At 35.6% G+C, this 27,007-nt stretch overlaps 1 pseudogene; it reads left to right on the forward strand.

Moving 5' to 3' along the window:
* Window positions 1–15,806: 15,806 nt before the first annotated feature.
* LOC109005446 lies at window positions 15,807–26,660 on the forward strand (annotated as a pseudogene).
* Window positions 26,661–27,007: the final 347 nt, after the last annotated feature.

Below are 27,007 nucleotides of genomic sequence, written 5' to 3' on the forward strand. Positions count from 1 at the left end.
AACACAAAAGTCCTGCAGCCATTTACAAAATGAACAAGGAAATAGCCAACTGCTTCCATAAATTGCTAAAAGATTTATTGGGAGTTCTTTTTAAGTTTGGGACATGTGAGGCTCCTCTGCTCATGTACTCAGACAACTGAAAACTCATCTCCAACAGCAGGAACAAATCTGTGAGGGTATGCTTACAAAACAGACCTGCAACTGAGCAGTAGTGCAGTGGTGCTGAACTGAGCAGTTGCAAACACATTTTGACTCACTTTCAGTTGGGCTATATCCTTCGTTTAAGGATCACAGAGTGAAACAGTTTCGTTTTGCCAATACAAAAGGAAGACCTGCAACCTTTAACATAAATGGTGGGGCATTGCACTGTATGTATCTACCCAGCTTGGGCCGCCAGGTTAACGACATGTTTTTTTGAGCCGAGACCAAGTCAGATAGATGGTCATGTGATTGAAAAATTCTGTTCATCATTTTTATTTTTTATTTATTTTTTAATAAATATGTGATATAGTGATGGTGAGTTGAACTCATTTAGTTTATAAGAATAAAAAATTAAAAAATTACTTTTTTAGGAATGCATGCAGTGCAGTACTTTATAAATTCCTTATAAAGTGACAGCTCACGTTTGGAAATAACTGGGAAAGTGATGAGATTTCATATAATATAATATCATATAATATTCTCAAGTTTGGTTTATTCCTAATAATCCCAGAGGAATCATTTTTCTTTTCCAAAATATCCATAAATTTTATCTGAATTATGTAAGGTTTTTTAGAAATTTTTTCTGTTTTTTTTTTTTTTTTTCTCAATAAGGAAAAAAAAAATTAAATAAAGTTCCTTGATCAAATATTAAAAAGTTGCAAACAGTACCATTGGCTATGAAGATTAATATTCATGTTACCAGCTATGACATATATAAATAATAATGAAATACTCGGCGCCCCTATATCTTCGAGAACTTGAATCACATGATAGTCATATTTAATTGTAGTTGTTGGTCAAAATAAAATAAAAAAATAAATGCATGCTAAGTAATTCTTTTTAAATATGCCTATTAAGTCATAGTTTATATATAAATAAAATTACAGGCGTAATTTGAAAATCTAAGATCGAGAAAGTACTGGTATATATATATGTAACTTCTTCTTCTTTTTCTACTGCACAACACCCCTTTCTTCTTATCTTCTATTTCCTTTACTTCTCCGGTGCCACCGCGTTGCCGACGACTAAATGGACACCATCAACCCTTTTTTTTTTTTTTGCGGGTTTTGTTATATTTTTATAGGGCTCCGATGTAGTTGTTTTGGTTGCGGGTTTCGAATCATCTTGTAATACCCGGCATATTAATTACTAAATTAATTCTAGTTTTGAAGTTAAGGTTTATAATAATTAATCTATTAATTTTAATTTTTATAAATTAACATCTTTATTTTGCATACATAACACGCCATGCACATCAGAAGTCTGATCTTGGGCCCAGAATAAGTTTAAAAATTTCTGAGCATATTGGCTTAGAAAGACAAAGCAGTGAGATTTAAGGAGGTTCATAGCACACTTGCTCGGAATGACTGAGCATGTTGCTAAGCACAATTGCTCAGAATGACCGAGCATGTGCTTGGCACAACTACTTGGAATGACTGAGCGTACTGCTTGAAATGTTGCTCTTTCATGTGTTACTTGAAATGCTTGCTCGGTATGTCACTCGGAATACTTGCGCAAAAGGTTGTTCTATATACTATTTGGATTACTTGCTTGGAATGTTGCTCGATGTGTTAAAAGACTCAACCAAGAATGTTCTGGTCCTGAAACTGGTACCAGATCCAATTGTGGATAGTATACATTCAATGGTATAGATGTAGTCTTTGGGGGGAACTCTTGGGTGGCTATACATCCCAGGATATCAAATGGTCAATGACTCAATGGCAAGATGTGTGGGGGAACTCTTGGTTTCTTTCCAACCTTCCAATAAGGAAATTCACTATAACAAATTAGGTCTTTTAGAACGAACATTTTCGTCTCAAAAGATTGGGATTTCATCCCAAAAACTTTTTTGAGATGAAAAAAACTGTCCCAAGTTCGTCTCTATAAAACTGTTCCAAAAAATATTTTGGGACGAAAATGACAAATTCATCCCAAAAAATATCTTTTAGGATGAAATTAAGCTAGACCGTTCGATCGCATTTGAATGGAAATTTTTTTTTTTTTTTTTTTTTTTTTTTTTTTTTTTTTTTTCTGGGATGATTTAAATTTGTCTCGAAAATTCGCTCGAACGTTGAAAATAATGTTCGAACTATGAGTAATTTCGAACGGGGCCAGTCAATCGATACCAATCTATTCGACCAAAAACACATGAAGAAACGTTCGAATAAAAAAATTTATAATCGAACGCAAATAGTGAATTGCTTGTTGGAACGGCGCATAATTTTTGCCGTTCGAACTCTAACTTTCAATGTTCGAACGTTTGATAAGAGTTCAAACGGTTATTATTTTCTTGGACAATAATACAAATTTAAAACCAAATAGATATTTATATTTTAAAAATACATTACAAATTGTTCAATATAAATAAAACTAATCTAATAAGTCAGAACTAAATAAATAAAATACTAATAATACTAATAAAATTATCAGTACATGATACATAATTGTTCAATATGCAAAAACACTTTTAATGAAATTCAATTGTTTGGAGGCTTGAATTGTTGCATAAGCATCTGCATTTGAAGCTGCATCTGTCTTTGTTGTTCTTGCATTTGGAGTTGCATCTCTCTTTGTTGATCTTCTTGCTGTTTTATATGCATCTCCATGTCTGCATATTTCGTCAATTGAGCCTTTAACTCCTACTGTTTTGCCATCAATACTTCGATCCTAGAATTTGCATTCTCTAACGTAAGGGCAGTAGTGCTTGATGTTGATGAAGAGCCTGAAGGCTTTACACGGCGACCCAAACCCCTCAAGTAGCCCGAACGTTGACCCAAAACTTGTGTAAAAATTTCAACATCACTTGTTGATGAATTATGATTTGCTGCAGATTTAACACGAATGGCAACTATTTTATCATACGCACAACATATAAAATTAACATTGATACAATAATTTAAATATGGTTAATTAAAAGAAATTATAATACTTACATAATTCTCACGAGTATCTGGATGAGTCCACTCTCCATTACTATTAGTATGTGATGCAGCATATAATTTTGTTAGATCATAATTGGTGTCTGACTCTTGCTACAAGAGACATTGTTAAGATATAAAGTCTATATTAAAAACAAATACATAGAATTAAAAAAAAAAGTACATTACTAATTTCTGAGATAGGCGATGGAAATATTTTGAGCCTGCATGATGATGAATCTTTAACTTTGATCTATTCGTTTTGTTTATAGAATTTCACTCCTGTATTGAAGTTGTAAAAGTTAGTAAGTGAAAAATTATAAATATGACACATAAAGAATTCATTTAATTTATTTTATATGATGGATCCTCAAACATGTCGAAAATTTTTCCTATTCTTCAACTCAGACATCCTGAAAAGGATGCTGGCGTGCATCTTCCTTGTTCTCGTACTTCTTGTAATGCTCGTGACATCTTGTCTTATACTTGCAGAATGCATTACACATAAACTCTTCGACAGTCCTACGCTCCTCTCTTCGACCAAAATTTAGTTCGAAGTCATCATTGAAAAAGTATATACACAAAGATATTATCATTTAAAATATTAAATAATATGAAAAAAATATTTTTATTTAAATATTACATACCAAACAACGCTTCTTTATAAGCTTTTTCACATATTGTGGGACTTTATGCCGTGAACTCGTAGTCAAATGTGCATAAGTCTGTGTAAGAGCACCCACATGCGAAGCAAGCCAAGCTGCTTGTTGTCTCTCACCTCCGGTATGTTCATCAGGAATATTAACATTAATCTTACATACTTTACGATATTTCTCCAACGTCCCGCCTCTAGTAGTGCCTCGTCCGTGACGAGTACCATGTGTTATCTTTATAAAATAATATTAATTATTTACCTTGTATCAATTATCATATATCTTAATTAAAAAAATGAGTATTAGCTATTTACCTTATTTCGTAGAGTCAGTCTCTAAGGTGAGTCAGACAGAGAGTCAAGAACATGTGGAGATGGGATGCGAACTTCATTCTTCTTTGGTGGCATAATTGCGAGATATTGTATAATGTGAACACAAAACAGATCAATCATCTGTATTAGTTTCATCTATAGATTCGCTCTCATCATCTGTAGATACTTCAGATGAGTCAACACTTTGATCAACTGTCGCTTCAACTATTTCAGCCTCAATATCTTCCCTATGTAATGGGATCATCTCATACTGGCTCAAATCCACAAATAAGTTAATAACAGGTTGACTCTCTTGGTATGCTTCTTAAGTAGAGGGATCATCTTCTTTTTCATCTTGTCCCTCCACCTCAAGGATAACATCAAAAATATTTCTAAGAGAAAACTTTTGTACTACTTGCAATTGATTTCCTTACTGAGGATCGTCTAAATAGGATACTTGAGATGCTTGGGAAGCTAAAATAAAATGATCATCTTCATACCATTTTTTTGATGTATTAATACTCAGAAAATATTCATCCTGACATTTTCCCTTTTAAGGATTGTTTAAATCCCATCAATCACACTTAAATATATAAACCACAAGCTCCCCCACATATCTCATTCCAATTATATCTATGATAACTCCGTAGAAATCAACATTCTTTTTATCATGACTCCCTTCTACAAGGACACCACTATTTTGTGTTTTTCTATAAACTTCTCGATCAATTGTGTGATATCTACTTCCTCGAGAAATACATGCAAAATATCGATCAACGTGCCTCGAAGGGCCACGCGCCAGTGCATATAGTTTGTCTGGTATATCGTTCGGATTACTCGCATGCATTTGTACAACCTACATATTAAATAAAGTATAAACATTCAACCGTTAACAATCCTCTCTATTTAAAGTATGTTAGTACAAAATTCCATCTATATTATATTCATTACTCGTTGTTCGAACCATTTCGGGGACTCTTGTTCATGTCTCTGGTCTATATCATTTACTCCCAGTTCTTTTAGCACGTTAATAGGATCACTTAAATTAAAAATTATCAACAACAAGTATATTCGTATAATTGTTTAATAAGTAAATCCAATGATTAATTAACAATTAATTTGAACTTACTTTAAGTAGCTCTCTATCTCTGGGTAATTATTTAGCACGTACCACTGAGCTTTCTTGAACTCATTTTCACACATATCATAACCACGCTGAGCACCAAGTGGACGTACTTGTTGGGAAAATATAGAAAATCCGTTCCGTTGTCTTGCATGGTCAACATCAAAGTTTCTTTCCAGCCGATCAAACTTTGTGTCAACGCCATGAAAGTATTTGAAATAGAATGTATGCCACTGATCATCAATATATGTTTCTACAATTGATCCTTCTGGACGGACCTTATTACCCATTGTGCGTTTCAACTTTTCAAGAAACCGTTCAACATCCATCTATATTGGACTGGTCCTGCAAGTCGAGCCTCATGAGGCAAATGAACGGCTAAGTAAACTATGATGTCGAAAAATGACGGTGGGTAAATACTTTCCAACTTACAAAATATAATTGCGATTTCTCGTTCCATACGATCCAAAGTTTCTACATTCAACATTCTAGCACATAAATCTTTAAAAAAATGCACCAAACTCAATTAATGCAACCCGCACATCTCTGGTCAAGAATCCACGGATACTAACAGGCAAGATATGTTGTAAAAATACATGACAATCATGCCTTTTTAGTCCAGTAATTTTCCAGTCATTTGTTCGCATAATTTTCCAGACAAGATACGTTGTTAAATTCGAGGCATACTCGTCCGATAATTTAATCTTCTGCAACCACTCACAAAATGTAGCACTTTTCATTCCTTGACAATGTATACCACCCAATTAGCATGTAAACAGACGAACCACTTTGTTGCAAGTACATTTCAGGTCAAATTCCCAACCGCTTTAGATCTTTTCGCGAGTTTATATTATCCTTCATTTTACCTTCAATTGACATTAATATTCCTAACACGGACTTGCATATATTTTTTTCAATATGCATAACATCGAGACTATGCTGCAATTTTAACGTCGACCAGTAGGAGAGTTCAAACAATTTTTTTTTTTTTTGTCCAATTGAACTCATTCGCACATCTTTTTCTCTTCTGTTATTTTTTTACCAAAAGCATTACTTCCGACATTCGCAAACTGTGCAATAACATCTTCGCCAGACAATAATGGTGGAGGGTGCCCCCATTCAGTAGTGCCATTAAGCATCCTACCATTTCCACGCCATTTATGGTCACGAGATAAAAATCGACGATGACCCATGAAATATAATTTTCTCCCATACGTAAGCCATTCAGATTGTGTATGTTTGTTACAAGTCGGATATGCCAATTTCCCCTTAGTGCTCCAACCTGACAAGTTTCCATAAGCGAGAAAATCATTTATTATCCATAACACCGCAGCATGCATCTTGAACGACTTGCCTGTTGATAAATCAAATGTTAAGACCCCATTCTCCCACAAATCTTTCAATTCTACTATCAGTGGCTGCAAGTGTATGTCTATATCATTTCCTGGTGATCTCGGACTTAGAATGAGCAAACTCATCATGAAATATGGATCTTTCATACACTTCCACGATGGTAGATTGTACGACATAAGTACAATTGGAAAAGTACTATGACTAGTACTCATGTTCCCAAACGGATTAAATTCATCTGTTGCTAACCCAAGTCGAACATTACGAGGTTCTTCAGCAAACCATGGGTGTTCCAAGTCAAATTCATTCCAAACTTGAGAGTCTGCAGGATGTGACAAAATATTATCATTCTTGACTCTAGATGACGAGTGTCATGTCATATCCAAAGCCGTTGAACGTGAAATAAATAATCATTGTAATCTAGGTATCAATGGAAAATGACGTACAACCTTATGCGGCACATTCTACTTCTCAGTTGTCCATCTTGATTCATGGCAAATGGGGCACTTGTTCAACTGCTCATTCTCTCGCCAAAATAATACACAATTATTCTTACATGCATGTATTACATTGTAATCAAACCAGAGTCTTTTTTTCAACTATTTTATTTCGTAAAAGTTGCGGGGTAAAATATTGTCCGATGGAAGTGCCTCTTTAAACAGCTTGAGCAACATATTGATAGTCTTAATAGATATTTGGCACATAAATTTTATATGAAACAGTCTAACTGTAAATGACAACTTACTGTGCCTTCTACACCCTGGATATAACTCACACTGTGAATCATTCCACAAGAGGGTAAAAGTGTCATGGCACGAATCATTTGAATTTGATGGATATGTTCCACTTTCATCCATAAACATTCCCGCACCAATGTCGCCCAGCATTTGCTCCATATCCTATTCGAGCTCGTCACCAACAACCTCAGGATGTACATCTTCATCCATATCTTCTTCTTCACCTCGAAATTCAAATGACGTTGGATATGGTTCTCCATGTAAGACCCAATCGGTAAAATCTTAGTTAATACATTTGACAAACAGATGCTCTCTCACTAACTCTATCTTATGAGAACGTAAATTCTTACAAAGTCGACATGGGCATCTAATACGATCGTCACTGCCAATTGTACAGGATGAGAACTCCAAAAATTTCTTAACTCTTTCAGCATATACATTGTAATCCTCGCCCAACCGATCTCTTACTCGCATCCAACTCTTATCCATGTCTAATATCCTATTGCAAACAGTCACTTGCATTAACAAACAATCAATTATCTAACATGTAGTGCAATTTTTTCATTTCACCGGGTAGTTGGTCTTATCCCATTCGGGATTGTAAGATCATAATCGCCAACCTGCCAACTATTATCTGTCACTTCCAACAAGATTTCGGCAACATCTCCTCATAGTTCTCTAAATATGCTTGTTTGGTTGTGCACACCGACAAGTAATACATCGATGCACAATTACTGAAACTGCATATCCGGAGAACAATAAGGGATGACTCTACCAAAATCATAATTTCGGATGCAACAAATATAGTTTCATAGTTTGTGAGAATGATCTTATAATCCCAAACTGTTCTCTCTGGACAATTCAAGAGTTATCAATCAACAATTGAACATGATTGATAACTCTCGAACGGGTCTAAGGTTTATTTGAATGCCAAGTAGAAAATATGATATTAAAACACTACAAACATACAACATATGCTGAAGGATCCTAACATATATGCCAACTATCCTAACATATATTAAAACACAACAATAATAAAAAAATGCATGAATACAAGATGATACATTATATATATCGTGGGTATTTTAAATATCCTAAATATATCATGGGTATTACTTATTATGTTAATTATACATTATAGTTAATTTTAAGTATTAATTAAAATTTAATTTTATTATTTGTTAAGTTAGTCATCATAGTTTAATATTAATTATCTTTTATTATTTGTTAAGTTAGTCCTCATAGTTTAATTATCTTTTTCTAATATAATCCTATCCCTTTTAAGTGTGTTGTAAGATAGTTTTTACAATTATTCTCTTTTAAATATTCATGTGTTTAACTATTATTAATCCTTATGTAATTATAATATAATTTTAAGACATATTAAGTAATTAGTTGTAAGATAATTTTTACAACTATTATCTTTTAAATATTAATATGAGTTTAAATATTATTAATTCTTACATATATATACTATATATAATCTGCTACAATATTACATATTTATACAATAATTTAAGATAGTTTTTACAACCATTCGAACACAGTAATATCATGTTCGAACATGTTTATTCGTTCGAATGGTATATAATCACGTTCGAACGGTCTCAACCCAGATTCCAAACTCCAGCCAGTTCAGACGAGTATTAGTATCTCACAAAATATCGTAAACTCATATTTAGAAAATACTACAAATATACAACATATATTCTTCAAATGGCACCCCTCTAACAAACATACAACATATATACTTCCAATAGCAACCTTCAAACAAATATATTTTGTGTTTAAACAAACACCTACACAATATATATATATATAAACAAAAAAAATCAATAATACAAAATGATAGATTTAGAAGTAAAATGATAAAAAAAAGTCATACATTTGAGCAAAATATACTAAGCAATCCTCTTTGAAAGATGATAGAATGAATGAGTTTGTGAAGAAAATGTAAGATTTTTTAGAGAAAACACAGAAGAGTGAAAGAGATCAGAGAAAAATGAGGGATTGACAACGTGCAGGAAGATTATAAGTTCCGACCAACTGTTTGAACGTAACTAAAGTTCGGTCGAACGCAAAATTTTTTAGCGCACTAATTTTCCTGCCTGCACAAATTTCTGCATTACCGTTCGATCGGCTAAAAATTCCGTTCGAGCGGTAGTCCAACAATCTTTAATTGGCGGGATATTTTTCCACCACTGCAATAATCTGTTCGAACTATAACAAATAGCATTCGAACGGTAATCCAGCAGTTTTTAATTGGCGGGATATTTTTCTGCCACTGCAATAATCTGTTCGAACTATAACAAATAACATTTGAACGGTTATCTAGAGTCATTAATTGGCTGGATGTTTTTCCATCATTGCAATAATCCGTTCGAATATTTTTTTCATACTTTCAAACGCTACAAATGTGTTCGAACGGTTTACGAGTACTATTCAAACACATCACCTTAATGTTTAAATATAATTTTTTTCATCATTAAATGAAAAGTACTATAAGGTCATATATATTAATTATATATACTATCATATATATAGTAATCTATACTAAATATCATAGATATAGTATAGTATACTAAAGTGTACTATAAACATGTAAGATCATATCTATTAGTAATATATACTATTATATATATTAGTAATATATACTATATATCATATATATAGTATCATATATATTATACTATACTAATTAATTAGTATAAAGGAAATATGTTAGTAATATATACTATATGATATATGGTAATCTATACTATATATCATATATATCGTATCATATATATTATCATATACCAAAGTATAGCGAAAAATATAAGATTATATGTATTAGTAATATATACTCACATATATAGCCTCAAATATACTAAGGTCACATAAAAAGTATAGAGAAATTTATAAGATGATAGTATATTAGTATTAGTAATCTATACTCTATATATATATATGTTGTATAGTATCATATATAACTTATATAGTAAAATATAATGGAATATATAGTATGATATATATTAGTTAAGTATAAACTCATACTATATAGTACTATATGCTATCATATATATATATATATATGTTACAACCTCATATATAACACTTTGATAGTAAAATATTATGATATATTACTATTATACTATAATAAAATACATATTAGTTATTATGTTTTCATTTAAAGTATTATACTATCATAATATATATTATAATATTACATATATATTACAATATATATAATCTACTATAATAGTATATATATTATATTAATTTATAGGATTATAAATATAATATACATTTAATATGAATTTTTACAAAACTTAAAACAAATACCATTCAAACGTTAAATATTAACGTTCGAACAATATTATAAAACCGTTCAAATGGTAAAATATAACGTTCGAACGGTTATGCACATATAAGTTATCCCGGACAGATATTTCTCTCACGCCATCATCCCCACCGTTTGAAAACGAGAGAAAACATTTGAACGTCCATCAATCACCGTCGTCTGCTGCCGTAATCAGCCCTTACGTCAAACACACTTCCCACCCAAGTGAAGGTATGTATTTTATAAGCTATTTTACCGTTTATTTTATGATTTTATGGTTTTATTCGTTTTTCCTAGAAAAAATATATTTTTTCATCAATAGTCACTGTAGAATATCATAAATCTATCATAGGATGTGTAGAAATGAAGAGTAGTATGTGTTTTATTGAAGAAACCACGGAATCAATGGATTTTTGGGTGTTTTAATGGCCGCTGAGTTGACTCAGCCATGGCCGAGCTCGATCTGGTTTCCGTTCGAACGCGTTTGAACGATTTAACCCTTACGTTCGAACTCTCAATTAAGCGTTCGAATGGTTTTCAGTTTCCGTTTGACCATATATTATATTCGTTCGAACACTTTATATTAAATTTGAACCATTTTGTTTATATTAGCTTATTAAATTGTTTTCATCATTTCATTGAATTGTTCTATCAATTAATTTATTAAAGTATATAATTTTGTAAATCTTTTCGTCGTAATTAGATTTTATCACTAATGTTGAATATATATATTTTATTTTTATAATTTCAGGTTCATAATAATGTTTTATAGGGGCCGCAAACGTGATAGATTAGGAGAACCTTCCATCCAAACAGTTCGAGAGCAAACTGTTTTACTTGAGCAATAGGTAAAACTATATGATTTTGTGGCTCTTATATGGGAGGATCATTTCCTCCCATCAGTATTCAATGATCGTGGTTGGGCACCAATCTTAGATCAGCGAGAAGAAGAAATGTAACTCATTTCTTACATTGAGATCGTTACTGGGTTCTATAAAGAGTTCGGTGGTGCCAACCCAGACGATGGAGGGGCATACAGGATCTGTGTCCGATGAGCTCCTATTATATTTTCAGCAGACAGACTCGCTACATATCTGGGTATTCCTAGGCTTCTTGATGCCTATCCGAACCTGCAGCCTAGAGAGTCTGATCCTTCAGGTGATGCAGAGATGTCTCAGGACGAGAGACCAGTTTACACAGATGAGATCGATACACTTGATAATCATGAGGTCAGATAGTTGATTGTTGGTCCAGATGCTCCAGTATACAATGGGATGAAAATTATTAGGCAGACAGATTTATCTTCTTTTTTCAAGATCATGAATTTGATCATCACCAACAATATTGACCCTCAGCAGCACAAGATCGAGGTCGGTATGGATCGAGCGAGATTTATGATACGAGTCGCTTGTGTCATCCCGATCGACCTCGTGGGTTATATATTTGAGAGGATCCAATCAGAAGCACGGTTCATTATGACAGATATACTACCGTTTGGGATCCTCATCACTCTATTTTTGCTACATGCTGGGTCGTGCTCGAACCTGCCGAGCATTTTCGGGAGCTGATGGGACCGATCAACAGCACCACCCTGTCACGAAGCACATGACACTCGAGATTCCATTTTCGTGGAGCTATTCCTGATAGGGCTGAGATTCAGAGAGATGCACAGCCGAGGGATACTGGAGTATCGGCTGGTGAGATATCTGCACAGGCCGAGACGTCATGCACATCTACTCGTGAGGAGAAAGGCGACATATTACGTGCTGAAATCGGCGTACACACATTAACAGTGATTGGTGCAGTGCATACTGCCATGTCTGAGTTGCGTATAGAGATTATGACTACTGTCTCTGGGTTACGTACAGAGATTAATGCCAATAATGCAACTCAAGTCACGCTCAGTACTCGACTGACACAAGTAGAGAGACAATTAGCTGCAGTCGAGGATGTGTGTAGACACCTCGCATCACAATAGTTTCTATTTTTTATTTATATTTTTTTGTGTTATAGTTATGGACAGTATATATGGTGTTTTGATAATTTGCTTTATTTGTAAATTAAATATTTTATCTTTTTTGGAGTAATTATTGATTTATATTATGTGGTGTATGGTTCATAATATTTATTTAATTAAAAATCTTATTTAACATAAAAGAAATCATTAAAATATTTTTAAATTAATTACATAAAATTAATTGATGAATTTGTTTATATGATATATATATATATATATAATTTATATTTTGAGTTTCGTATCGAGATTAATATTATACATTCGAATGTATAAATGAGGTGCTTGAATATATATGTTCTAACTAAATATATTTTGTTCAAACGGTTTAGAAACATTCCCACTATGTTTTCCCATCAAATATTTTCCGTTTGAACACAACAAATTTTCATTCGAACGGTTGTGAACTTTCCCCGCCATAATAAGTTACTTCCCCGCCAAGATTTTAATGTCCGAACGGGAAAAATTTTTTGAGACGATTTAATTCATCACAGAAAGAGCTGTTTGAACGGTATTTCGTCCCTAAATAATTTCGTCCCAAATACTCAAATTTGTTGTAGTGATTATATCAGCCTCTTGTTGCCCCTCCCTTAGCAATACTTGCCCCTCGACCTGAATACCCGAACTTCCCTATGGAGATTTATCCCTTGAAGAAGGGGATCTAAGTGGGATTTATCCATAGGAACGGTAGAAATGTTCCACAAATGTTGGGAATGAGAAACATTTTGTTATCATGTAAGCCTTTATGTTCAGAAAATCTCCGAGCAATCTACTTTTGTTAGAGGACTTGTCCTTGTCATGTTGTTACATAATCTGTGTAAGTTGCTCATTACAAGGAAAACAATATGGACGTAAGTACTCGTGACTTGGCAAGCAACGTAGAAAGACATTGCTCGACAGCTGAGAAAGGATGTGATTTGTATATTAGGCGTGCATTATGAAGCCAATTGCTCACCACATGGTGAGCAACGTAGCAAATAGTGATGTTCCTCATTTTGGCGAGCAGTAAGGATTACATAGTAGCCAAGCATTGCAAGTCTCAGTTGCTCTCCACATAGTGAGCAATGTAAGTGAACGATGGTACTCACCACCTCGGCAAGTGATATGGAGAGTACCATAGGTAAGTATATATTTACCTCGCGTAATATGCATGCTCGATCGCCTCAAATGAGCATTATAAGGTTTAGTTGTTTGCCCCTTGGTGAGTAACACCAAAGAACAATAGTGCTAGCCTCCTCAGCTAGCAACATAAAGAATAGTATGCTTGCCATCCCGGCGAGCTACGTGAGGAGTACTAATGCCCTCCATCTTGGCGAGCAACAAAGTGAGTAGTAATGCATGCTAGCCTCACGGCGAGCAAAGACACAACTATGCTCGTATCTCAAGCGAGTACCTTGGGAATATAATTTATTAGTCTAGTTATTTATTTCTTTATCTCACTATATATATAGATATATATATATCTATATATTATATATATATATATATATATATATAATCTGGGTCGTAACACATATAGTATGATATCACAACTTTACTTGTCAATTGTGGCTTTATTTGATTAGGTCCTCTGGACCAGTTTCACCAATCTAAGTCTCTCATAGTCCAAGTACTGCATTCAATATCACCAAATTGTGGAAAATTTTGATAAAACCGCTTGCTATCATATGCTAGCTAGTTCATGCAGGGGCTAAGCACGAGAGGGACATGAACAAGTGCAAGTAAAAATGAAGGCAATGTGTTTCACATATAAAAATGCAATAGCTACATTTATATACCAAAAGGTCATAAAAAAAAAAAAAAAAAAAAATGATAGCCTGTCATGACAACCAAAGGAGCTGGCTAGTAAAGAAGGGCATATACTCGTATTACTGTAGATCAGATATATCTCAAAGGTGGTGGGCACATTAAATTACGCCTAACAACTTGCCTTCTTCCAAGGTTTCTTGCCCCATTTTCAATCTGAAAGGGTGGCGTGGGAACCACATGAAGAAAGGATATTCCATCCCTCGAGAAAACCTCTGCAAGCTTTGCAAATTGAGAAAAATAAAAATGATCTTAGTAACAATATTGAAAAACAATCAAATGATTGAGACACAATAAAGAGAATGTGTAAAAATGTCGACTGTTTTTTTGCCGATATACATACACCAAAAAGACATGATAATACAAGTGCCCAACCAGTCTGCTGCTACTAGCTGGTGCAGACAGATGGGCCGGGGTGGATACGGGAGCCCACCTAGCAGGTTTATCATGTATGTCTAAAAAATGGACATGTACATAATTTTGACACAACCACCTGCTAGGTCATGATGGTAGAACCCGTTCACACTGATAATTTTATGAATAATGCTACGATCTCGAATTTGAAATCTAAAAAATATTTTAAATAATATCATTTTTTTATATATTTTTTTAATTATCATAAATATTTAAAAAAAAATTTATAATATTATTAAAAAATATTCTTTTAATCATTCGGTAAAAAAAAAAAAAAAAAATTCTCATTCAAAATAATTTTTAGATTCCAAACTCGAGACTTGAAGCATATCTCTAATTTTATTGTGTTGGACAATTGTGATAGATGGCATACATGACTTAGCTTGGAGACAACAATAATGGCATTCATCAGAATTAATTAGAAAGTCTATTCATCACCACGTGGTTGCCTAATTCTGATGAACAAGCAACTTAATTAGAGGTCAAGGTTGTTCTTTTATTTTGTGGGGCAACCTACCTACCTATATATATATATATATATATATATGCATTTTGGAAAGACAAATGGACTTGATCTTAAAATCATGTAATTAAGAAAGGGTTGCTAATGATGATCAAATACTAATTATAAGATTAACAAATTTGGTTATCAAATCTCATGACTAGAGTATCCTTTCTAGAACCTCTTTCAACGTGGGATGATCAGTACTTGTGCCTTGCTTCTTGTCGACATCCATACAAGTCCCTGCTTTTTCCCTAATGAGTACTTGCGATTTTTTGGGTTCTGGGTTGGTTTCTTGATACTGATATATTGTTTACTTTATGTTGATGCTAGCTAGTGTGCATGAGATCGATCTATACATTAATGATCAGTCATCAATACATGATGACAGGTGCCTTATTGTCAATTAGCTGTAAACATCCAAGCTTATCTACAGGGAACAGGAAGCTCAAAAAATGGATAGAATTGAAGTGATTTTGGAATTAAACCCTTGATGGAACTTATCTAGCTATGAGGTCATAACCCACTTGGTATCCCATGAAGACGATCATGCGCACAAAATAATTATAAATACCATGCCTAGCTGGTGGAGTAGGGAATAGATTCGTCATGAGAACAAATTGAACAAAGACATGGCCTACTGATCTATACCCTATAGAAAAATCATCCCAAAGCTTATTATTAATTATAAAGAAATATAGCAAAAAGCTAGAGAGAGAGATAGAGAGAGAGAGAGACGCTAGTGCAAAAGAGCTAGCGTGCATGCTTTGAAAATGAAATATGACTGAGACGCCATGGGATATCCAATCCACTCAACTGCCAAACAAGCCAAGCTCTGTTTCACAAAGGACTTCCATTTCAGCATATGATCATCACGCGAAATTCCTGTAATTTCAGTAACAGTGCGTACGTTTCTTCCCCCAAATTCTCCTACATTTCTAAGCCATCTAAAATAAATCGTTTGTGTAATAATGTGCAGTTTTTTCTAGTACCATAATTGTGCACCAGCCTTAATAAGTACTCTATCCTCTACCATAACTACTTAACAGATGGCTATAAATAAAGCGGAGGAGATTCCAGCTTACACTTTTTGCTCTAAATACTTTATACAATTCGGAGATCTAGAAACAAATACTATGATTTATACGACTTGTCGACGACCTTATAAGCATTGTAATATTAAAGGGTTTATATTGTATCTATCTCTCTTCAAATCATAGAGAATACGTACTTAATTAAATAAAAAAAATTGTAAAAAAGGCATTCGTATAGATTTCAATTGATTGGCCATTAACCCAGTACTCGCAGGCCCTTAATATCTCATTTCTCCGTATAAGTTTTAGATCAAGGATATCCATATCAATATTGTTTAAATTCTTTGCTTAGGCCTACGTACCGCGTACAACTGTCGCGTGTTTACCATCGCACTTTGCATGGCCGGTTGGTACGATTCCAGGAAGAAAAACAAAGCAGCTAGCTAGCAGTACGAGCAGATACGTACCCTACTTGGCCCCCACTCCATGCAGTACTCAGCAGCAACCACTGCTAATTCCACCGATTGACCTTTATATATTTCATGATCATCATCTTCCACTCATCAGACACGTTGGCGACAAAAACTCTAATTTTTTTTTTTTTTTAAAAAAACATACTCATTTCATTAATGAATCAAAGTTATAAAATGACTTATTAATACAAAAAAATCCAATACATATAAAATCCAGTCTATAAATTAATTTACGCAACAGCTCCCAAGCTTCCCCACACACAAAGTCTTTTGTGGCGGACGTTATCTTAACTTCTAATCAAATTCTCTCATAACAGAGAAAGCGCTCCGTAAAACAGAACTTAAAAGCCCTCTCTATCCTACTAGGGAAGAAGAGTACGAGACACTGCTATGGACATCAAATCCAATAACCTATTCCTATTTTATTAAAAATTAAATTAACAAATAACTACAAATAACCACATTAACAACTACAAGACCACAAATTAGTGAGACTCCAGACGTCACGCCTATCGCAAGCATCATCATCTCAAGCCCTAGTGAAAAGAGCACTCAGCTTACGTACGGACCACAACAGTCTGGCCGTACAATCACCGGTCGTAGCATTGCCCACCACTCTCAAAAGACTCTAGCCCCAGATTACGTCCGATCCAAAGGCCCAAACCTCACTCGGGTCAACAAAAAAAAAAACACCAAAAATAAAAACAAAACAACTACAAAACACTGAAATGGACAACAAGAAAGAAACAAAAAAAATAAAAACGGATGAACAGTGCACACAATGGTCGGCATTGGCTCGTGCAGAAACTGTTTGTTGTGCAAAAACGATGATGAAAAGTAAAGCAAACATGGGAAAAACAAGCAATCACACATGACACAATATTTACGTGGTTCGGCAAATTGCCTATGTCCACGGGAGCTGCAGAGGATTTTTATTTCTTGAAGAATCACAATACAATGTTGTAGGACAGCTACTGTTCACTCTGATACAGTACAAGTCAAAAAACATAAACAATATATATGTTATGCGGCGGAAACCCTAAACTCAGCAGAATTAGTGATGTTCGCTCGAGCGGCGTGTCGAGCCCGAATCGAGCGAACCTGTTTCCAGCAATCGCTCGAGCCATGTGTCGAGCGGCTCCTCAAGCGAAGCTTTCTGACTTGCTTTTGCTCGAGCTGAGTGTCGAGCTCTCTTCAAGCGAAGCTCTCTGACTTGTATTTGCTCGAGCGGCTAGACGCTCCGCTCGAGCGGCGTGAACCAGACTCCAAATACTCAACAATTCTCCCACTTGGAGACTGGTACACCCACATTGTCGCCCTCTGCCTCAAACATGATATCCTCCACCTCTGCAACTCACAGCTCCTGTCTTCATGCTAGAAGACCAACTGAAGTTGCGCACAACTTCAGTTTCTCAAGTGTAACACCCTTTGTCAACATATCAGCAGGGTTCTTACTTCCACAAATTTTCTCAAGTAACAAATGTCCATCATCTAACAATGATCGTATAAAGTGATACCTGATCTGAATGTGTTTAGTCCTGGAATGAAACGCTGGGTTCTTGGTAAGGAATATGGCACTCTGACTGTCACTGTAGAGAGTGCCATTCTGATTTTTTTTACCCAATTCCTCCAAGAAGCCCTGTATCCAAACCATCTCCTTTGCAGCTTCTGAAATTGCAATATACTCAGCTTCTATAATAGACAAAGAAACTGTCTTCTATAGATTAGAACCTCATGAAACTGCAGTACCACCCAGAGTGTAAACAAACCCTGTGGTATTCTGCTATCAGTATCTCCAGCTAAATCAGCATCAACATAGCCTTGCACCTCTAAGCCCTCTCCTGAGAAACACAAGCACGTTTCTGAGGAGCCTTTTAGGTACCTCAAAATCCACTTCACTGCTTCCCAATATTGTTTTCCAGGGTTACTCATATATCTACTCACAACTCCCACTGCATGGGCAATATCTGGTCTAGTGCAAACCATAGCATACATAAGTGAACCAATAGATAAGGCATAAGGAACCTTACTCATATAGTCTTGTTCCTCTTCTGATTTTGGTGCTTGATCCTTGTTGAGTCTGAAGTGACTTCCTAAGGGTGTGCCAACTGACTTGGCCTTGTCCATACTGAACCGATTGAGTACATTTTTCACATACTCAGCCTGTGAGAGTCTCAACGTGCCTCTGACTCTATCTTTGACAATTCTCATGCCAAGGATTTGCTTTGCAGCTCCCAAATCCTTCATTGCAAAATGCTCTGACATCTGCTTCTTCAGACTATTGATCTCATCAATACTAGCCCCTGCAATGAGTATGTCATCCACATATAGCAACAAAATAATGTAAGAATTGTCAAACTGTCTGACATAGAAACAATGATCTGCCTGACATCTGATGTACCCTGCACTACACATGAAACTATCAAATTTCTTGTACCACTGTCTAGGAGCTTGTTTCAGGCCATACAAGCTCTTCTTCAGTCTGCAAACTGAACCTTCATTTCCCTATACCACAAACCCCTCAGGTTGGTGTATGTAGATGTCTTCTTCAAGATCTCCATGAAGAAAAGCTGTCTTCACATTTAACTGCTCAAGAAATAGATCTTCAGTAGCAACCATAGCCAAAACTAGCCTGATGGTTGTGATCTTTACCACAGGAGAAAAGATCTCAGAATAGTCAATGCCTTGTTTCTGTTGAAAGCCTTTTACAACAAGTCTGGCCTTGTATCTCTTATTGCCATCATGCTCAGTTTTCACCCGGTACATCCACTTGTTGTGTAATGCCTTCTTCCCTGATGGAAGTTCTGTCAGCTCCCATGTCTGATTCCCTAACAAGGAATCCATCTCATCCTTCATGGCCAACTCCCACTCGCTAGAATTTTCATCTTCTAAGGTTTCTTGGTAACTCTCTGGTTCTCCACCATCTGTCAATAGAATATAATTCAAAGCAGGTGAGAAACATTGTGGAGGACGAATAGTCCTAACTGACCTGCGAACTACAGCTATAGGAGAAGACGGCTCTGGATCTGACTGCGGAATAATAGGAATGGGTGCACTGATCCCACTCTCCCCATCACTCATTTCTCTACACTGCATTGTGACCTCTGGTAAATCATCCAAACTCACAAAGTCAGACTCCTGAGGAACTGCTTCAGCAACTGTACTAGACTTATCTTTGTACACAATCTTCTCATTGAAGATCACATTCCTGCTTCTTATAATCTTTCGACCCTGATCATCCCAGAAACGATAGCCAAATGCCTCGTCTCCATAGCCAATGAAATAACATTTTCTTGACTTAGCCTCAAGCTTACTGCGAGCATCAGAATCAATAAGAACATAAGAAAGACAGCCAAAGATTTTAAGATGAGAAAATTTGACCTCTTTTTCACTCCAAGCCTCCTCAGGCAATCTACAATCCAACGAAACTGATGGCCCTCTATTTATCAAGTATATTGCAGTGCTAACTGCATCTGCCCAGAAAGTAAGTGGTAGCCCAACATGCAGTCTCATGCTTCTAGCACGCTCATTTATGGTTCTGTTCATGCGCTCAGTAACTCCATTTTGTTGTGGTGTCCCAGGAATGGTCTTCTCCATTCTGATACCCTGAGTTGCACAATATTCCTTGAACCCACCATCAATATACTCACCACCATTATCAGATCTCAAACATTTCAACTTCAAGTCTGTCTCTGTCTCAACCATGGCTTTACAAATTTTGAACACATTAAATACATCAGATTTGTGTTTCAAGAAATAGACCCATACTTTTCTACTGTGGTCATCAATGAATGTAACATAGTAACGAGAACCTCCAAGAGATGCTACTGGGGAAGGTCCCCACACATCAGTGTGCACAAGATCTAGTCTCTCTAACTTTAGTGTTCTACCACTCTTCATGAAACTGACCTTCTTCTGCTTCCCCATAATGCAACTCTCACACATACTGAGATCAACTGACTTCAGTTCTGGTAGCTTGCCTCTAGACAGAAGTTCTTTCATACTCTTCTAACTCATATGGCCAAGCCTGCAATACCACAAATCTGCTGTGCTCTCTGCAACGGTAGTAGCAATAGTGTTATCTAAACCAGTAGTCATATAAAGTGTACCAGTTTTCTTACCCCGAGCTAGTACCAATGCTCATTTGGTGACCTTCCAGGTGCTATTTGAAAACACCACTGAATGGCCACAATCATCAAGCTGCCCAACAGAAATGAGGTTCTTCTTCAACTCAGGAATGTGTCTGACCTTTTGTAAGGTCCATTTGTTTTTGTTAGGAAGAACAATATCAATATCTTCCATCCCTACAACATTCAAAGCCTCTCCATCAGCCAAATACACCTTTCCAAAATTACCTGCAACATAATTCTGCATTATTTCCCGATGAGAAGATGTATGGAAGGAAGCCCCTGAATCAAGTATCCAGTCATCAACTGGACTATGAACTGCAAGTAATAGTGCATCCTGTACTTCTTCAGTTACCACATTAGCACTATCATTCTCGGTCTTCTTGGGATTTATGCAATTTTTCTTTATGTGGCCAGCTTTGCCACAATTCCAGCAAGTTGCCTGCTGGCCAGGCCTTGACTTGCTCTTGCTCCTGTTCTTTGATTTTAATCTGCCTCTGTTTGAGTTCTTGTCTTGTGCTCTCCCCCGAGAGTCAACATTCAATGCTGAACTTGAGCCTGAGGTCTCGCCTGAATCTCTCATGCGCACCTCCTCAGCCAAAATCAAATCACGAATATCATCATATTTCAACTTTGATTTATCGGCAAAATTACTAATAGCCATTCTCATGGCTTCCCAACTATTTGGCAGTGATGCCAATAGTATCAGTGCACATATCTCATCATCAAATTCAATTTCAATAGACAACAATTGATTTGTAATAGTATTAAAATCATTCAGATGTTGTGCTACAGACGTACCATCTGCCATATTCAAATTAAATAACTTTTTCATCAGATGTACCTTATTATTTGCTGATGGCTTTTCATACATACCTGACAAAGCCACTATGAGATCCGCAGTTATCTTCTCCTTGATGACGTTGTGTGCAACGGATCTCGATAGGGTTAGACGAATAACCCCCAGAACCTGTCGATCCAACAGGTTCCAATCATCAACTGACATGCTGTCCGGCTTCTTCCCCAACAATGGAAGATGAAGTTTCTTCCTATAGAGGTAATCCTCTATCTGCATCCTCCAACACCCAAAATCCGTGCCATCAAACCTCTCGATCCCCGATACCTTCACTTCTTCTCTAGTCATCGTTTTTCAGACTCGAACCTTAGCTCTTGATACCAATTGTTGAGCAAAAACGATGATGAAAAGTAAAACAAACACGGGAAAAACAAGCAATCACACACGACACAGTATTTACATGGTTCGGCAAATTACCAACATCCACCGGAGCTGCAGAGGATTTTTATTTCTTGAGGAATCACAATACAATATTGTAGGACGGCTACTGTTCACTCTGATACTGTACAAGTCAAAAAACATAAACAATATATATGTTATGCGGCGGAAATCCTAAACTTAGCAGAATTAGTGATGTTCGCTCGAGCAGTGTGTCGAGCCCGCATCGAGCAAACCTGTTTCTCCCAATCGCTCGAGACATGTGTTGAACGGCTCCTCAAGCAAAGCTCTCTGACTTCCCTCCGCTCGAGTTGAGAGTCGAGCGGTTATCGAGCGAAGCTCTCTGACTTGCTTTTGCTCGAGCGGTCTGTCGAGCTCTCTTCGAGCGAAACTCTCTGACTTATATTCGCTCGAGCGGCTAGACGCTCCGCTCGAGCGGGGTGAACCAGACTCCAAATACTCAACATTGTTCATGCTGGGAGGAAAGCCGACGGTTAGACTTGGAAGTCCCGGAGTCAGAGGTTCTACAGAAACCGAGCGTGGCGTCGAGAGATGGCTCCTCGGTGGCACGTGAAGGCCACACGCCATCGCTGTCCGGAACTTCATCCCGCGCGTGCGGGCTACGCTCCACTCCGATGGATGCCGGATTTGGAGATCTTGAAGATCGGCGGCTGGGCATCATGCCGGTGGGGCGCGTGTAGAGATGTGATGGCTGGAAAGACTCGAACGACGATCCTCCCTTATTCGGCCTAAAAAACACAAAAAATAAAAAAATAAAAAACACTACACAAAAATAAAATTGACAGAGAAGAAAATGAAGAAGCCGGGATCTTGAGTTTTGGGAACTTTAGAGAGAGAGGATCTTGAGCGTTGAGTCGCAGGTCACAACTCATAAATGCAAATATGAGACAATATTGTTTCTCATTGAGGGTTCAGATCAATATTTCAGCTATGAAGAAGGTGAGAAAGCTAGCAATGAGGAACACAAGCCATGCCCACTAGATGTTCATATATGATGCTTGCCAGTTTTTTTTTTTATATGAACATCTAGTGGTCTAAGGATGCTTGCCAGTTGAGTTGGTCTAAGGCGATCAGGAAACGTTTGTACGTTGCATTAATATTGAAAGGTGGCAGACATCATGCACAGCCAAACATTTGACTAGCTCGGTTGTAATACCTCGATTATACAACAAAGATTAGGAAAAATTTAAGGATTAAATTAAAAGCATGAAACATTTCTCACGATTTGACATTACAAATTATCTCGATCGACTTAAAAAAAATCTACCCAAGTTAAAACGAATTTAGAACATGAATCAATTAATTCCGTCTGGATGTAGGTTGGTAGTCTTTTTACAGGCCATATTAATTAAATAATAAATTTTCACAACTTCTTAACACTCTATACTCTATATTATTTTTATTTTTATTTTTTTTCTTTTATAAAAAATTTATTATATGAATAATGAATAGAAAAGTTGAAATAATTTTAAAAAAATAAATTCAAAATTAATTTTTTAAAATATTAAAAATTTTAAAAAATATAGAATGTAAAATATAGTAGAAGTTGTTTAGCAAAACTCTTAATTAAATAAAACACGGCGAGATTCATGCATGATATGGTGAAAAAATTGATAATGTCAGGGAGTAGTGATCGATCACCGGCTCGATCGTAAACTGCTACATTCGAATGGTATCATGTTGGCCGCATCGGGTCTTGAATCACCGTTTCATGTCGTGTTGGTAAAAAATGACAAGTCGTTCAGCGCAAGATAAGACTTTTGACACCAACCATTTACCATTCGTGTTGTAAGTTATTTAGATTCTAAAAAAAACTACTTTGCCTCCCAAATTTACCATTCAAGGTTAACCGCTTGAAATTTTTTTTTTTACTTAATAATTAAAGAAATAATTTTAAATGTATTAAAATATTTTAAAAAAATATTTAAATATATTAAAAAATATAAAAAAAAATATGAAAAAAAAAAAAATCGAAAACGTCAACTTGAGCGACTCATATATCCCAAGTCCAAATGGTCATGTCAAGTCAATAATGATTATTGTATTAGCTAAAATAACAAGGTATATATTATATGGGTGAACCGCACCTACTGGGGTGTAATATTATTTTATATGTATTTTATTTAAATAATTTTTTATATAAATTTTTTAATATTTTAAAATATTTTAAAAAAATAAAATAAATTTAAAACATCATTAAGAAAATACTTTTTTAATCAGAAAGTAAAAAAAATATATTAAAAAATATTTTTTTAATCACGAAATAAAATAAAAAATTATAAAAAATATTTTTTTATAATTTTTTATTTTATTTCGTGATTAAGAAAGTAATTTTTAATACTATTATGATTTTTTTTTAAATATTTAAAATGGTCATGCTATAGCCCTCGCTGGGGGCTCCCGCTGGGCATAACATGTACTTTTCTATGTGTATTTTTTAATTTATTTTTTATATAGATTTTTTTATACTTTTAAATATTTTTAAAAAATAAAATAAATTTAAAATATCATTAAAAAACACTTCCTTAATCAGAAAGTACAAAAAAATTATTAAAAAATATTTCCTTAATCACGAAGTAGAATAAATATTATATTTTATTCTACTTCGTGATTAAGAAAGTTTTTTTAATAATATTGTAATTTTTATTTTATTTTTTTTAAATATTTAAAATTATTAAAAATATTTATATAAAAAAAAACTAAAATAAACACATATAAAAAAATGCTAGAGCCCAACGGGAGCCCCTAGCAGGGCATTTAGTGTTTTCCATATTATATATATGACATGACCTTCCGTTCTACTAGAAACCATATGTGTTCAGAATTAGTAAATTATATTGTTAGTTTGAAGAGATGGTTGCATATAGGGCTGTGCAAATGACCTATAAATCCGATGGACCTGTTTAAAGTGGCCCGACTCGACCTAGATTTGGCGGGTTATTATATGATCGGGTCTGCAACCCGACTGGTTAACGGGTTTATATGTTGATTTCAACATGTCCGTATATAAAACCATCATTATCTTCCACAAGGTTTCATTTGAAGAGAAACGGATTTGCAGTAGGTCCATGAACTGCATCAGAAGACTAAGATGGATCTGCTAAGCCAGCTCAAGGAACTTAAGGCCGAGCTTACCCTCTTGCGCGTCGCCAAGGTCATCGGCAGTGCACCCAACAAGCTCTCCAAGATAAAGGTGGTGAGGTTATCGATTGCGTAGGTGTTGACGGTGATTTCCCAAAAGCAAAAGGAGGCTCTGAGAAAAGTTTACAAGAATAAGAAATACTTTCCCCTCGATCTGCCTCCCAAGAAGACCAGGGCCATTAGTAGAAGGCTCACCAAACACCGGGCATCATTGAAGACTGAACGACAAAAGAAGAGAGAGATGTATTTTCCCATGACCAAACACCAGGCATCATTTGGCTCCTATTCCACAGTGCAAGACTTGGTCAGGTCATACAGGTCTAACCAGTGTTTTAAATTTCGTACCGTACCGGCTGGTACGGCCGAAATTTTTCGTTTTGGCCGTCCGGCCGGTACAGGTATTATATATGTTCCGTACCGGTTAAAATACCGACCGTACCGGCCGGTACCGGCCATTTCGGACTAAATTTCAGCATGTACCGGCCTATATTTCGGCCGATACCGGCCGATATTTCGGCCTGTATGTTTTTTTTTTTTTTTTTCGTTTTTTTAAATTACAAACTTATTTTTTAACTCCTAATTTAGACTAGACTATTTATAATTTTTATATATATGTATTTATATATAATTTATTTATATATAGACTATTATTTTGAAATATAATTTTTATCTATATTTATATATATAATTTATTTATATATCGACTATCCCGAAACGTTATCCCGAATCGCTATCCCGAAACGGTACCGGTATCGAAATATTTCATTCCAGTGCCTTAACCGGTACGACGTCCGGTACGGTATTCAAAACATTGGGTCTAACCCGATTTTATTTTGATCGGGTTGGCGACATGGGAGTGTTTCGGATCGGGTCGGGTATAAACTTGACTATTCTAGGTCAGGTTGCAGGTCTAGTTGCATATATATATATATATATATATATATATATATATCATGGTACGGTGTGCATGCTAGAGTAAGGTGGTAAGGCCTTTTATGGCATGATTATTGATTGGTCCTTATCATCCTGACGTTATTCAATAATATATATCCAGGTGTTGCCCAATAAGTTTGGCAATAGTTAGAACTATACCTTTTACCATTTCTTGCGCAATTTCCTTGTCAGTTCCATCATGAGTGGGTTGTGCTGCCAAATGCCTCCTAAAAGAGCTGCCAAAGTGATTTTCTCTTCTTGGTTGTCCATCATCATCCGCTCCTTGTTGAATCGGGACAGATATGCCTTCAAACTTTCATCTTCCCACTGTTTGATGGTCGTCTAGTCTCATTTTCCTACTTTCCATAAAATGCGTTAAAAATAAAAGGGCCAATTCCCCAAAGTCGTCGATCGAGCTCGATGGTAGTGCTCCAAGCCATCCCCTCGCGGCCCCTTTTAGTGTTAGAGGAAAGGTCCGATAGGCTATGTCCCTTGGGAACCTGTGGAGGTTCATGTGAGCTTTAAAGTTTCCAAGTGCTCGAGGGAGTCATTGGACCCATCATACATCTTCATTTGAGGGACTTTGAATTTGGGTGAGAGAGGTGCTACCATTACCTCTACGCTATATGGTAAGTCGGTACTAGTGAGTAGTTGGTCGACTGAGGACGATGCACCCATTTTCTTGGCCATCTC

This window comes from Juglans regia, chromosome 3 (genome assembly GCF_001411555.2).
Source record: "Juglans regia cultivar Chandler chromosome 3, Walnut 2.0, whole genome shotgun sequence".
Taxonomy (NCBI): Eukaryota; Viridiplantae; Streptophyta; class Magnoliopsida; order Fagales; family Juglandaceae; genus Juglans; species Juglans regia.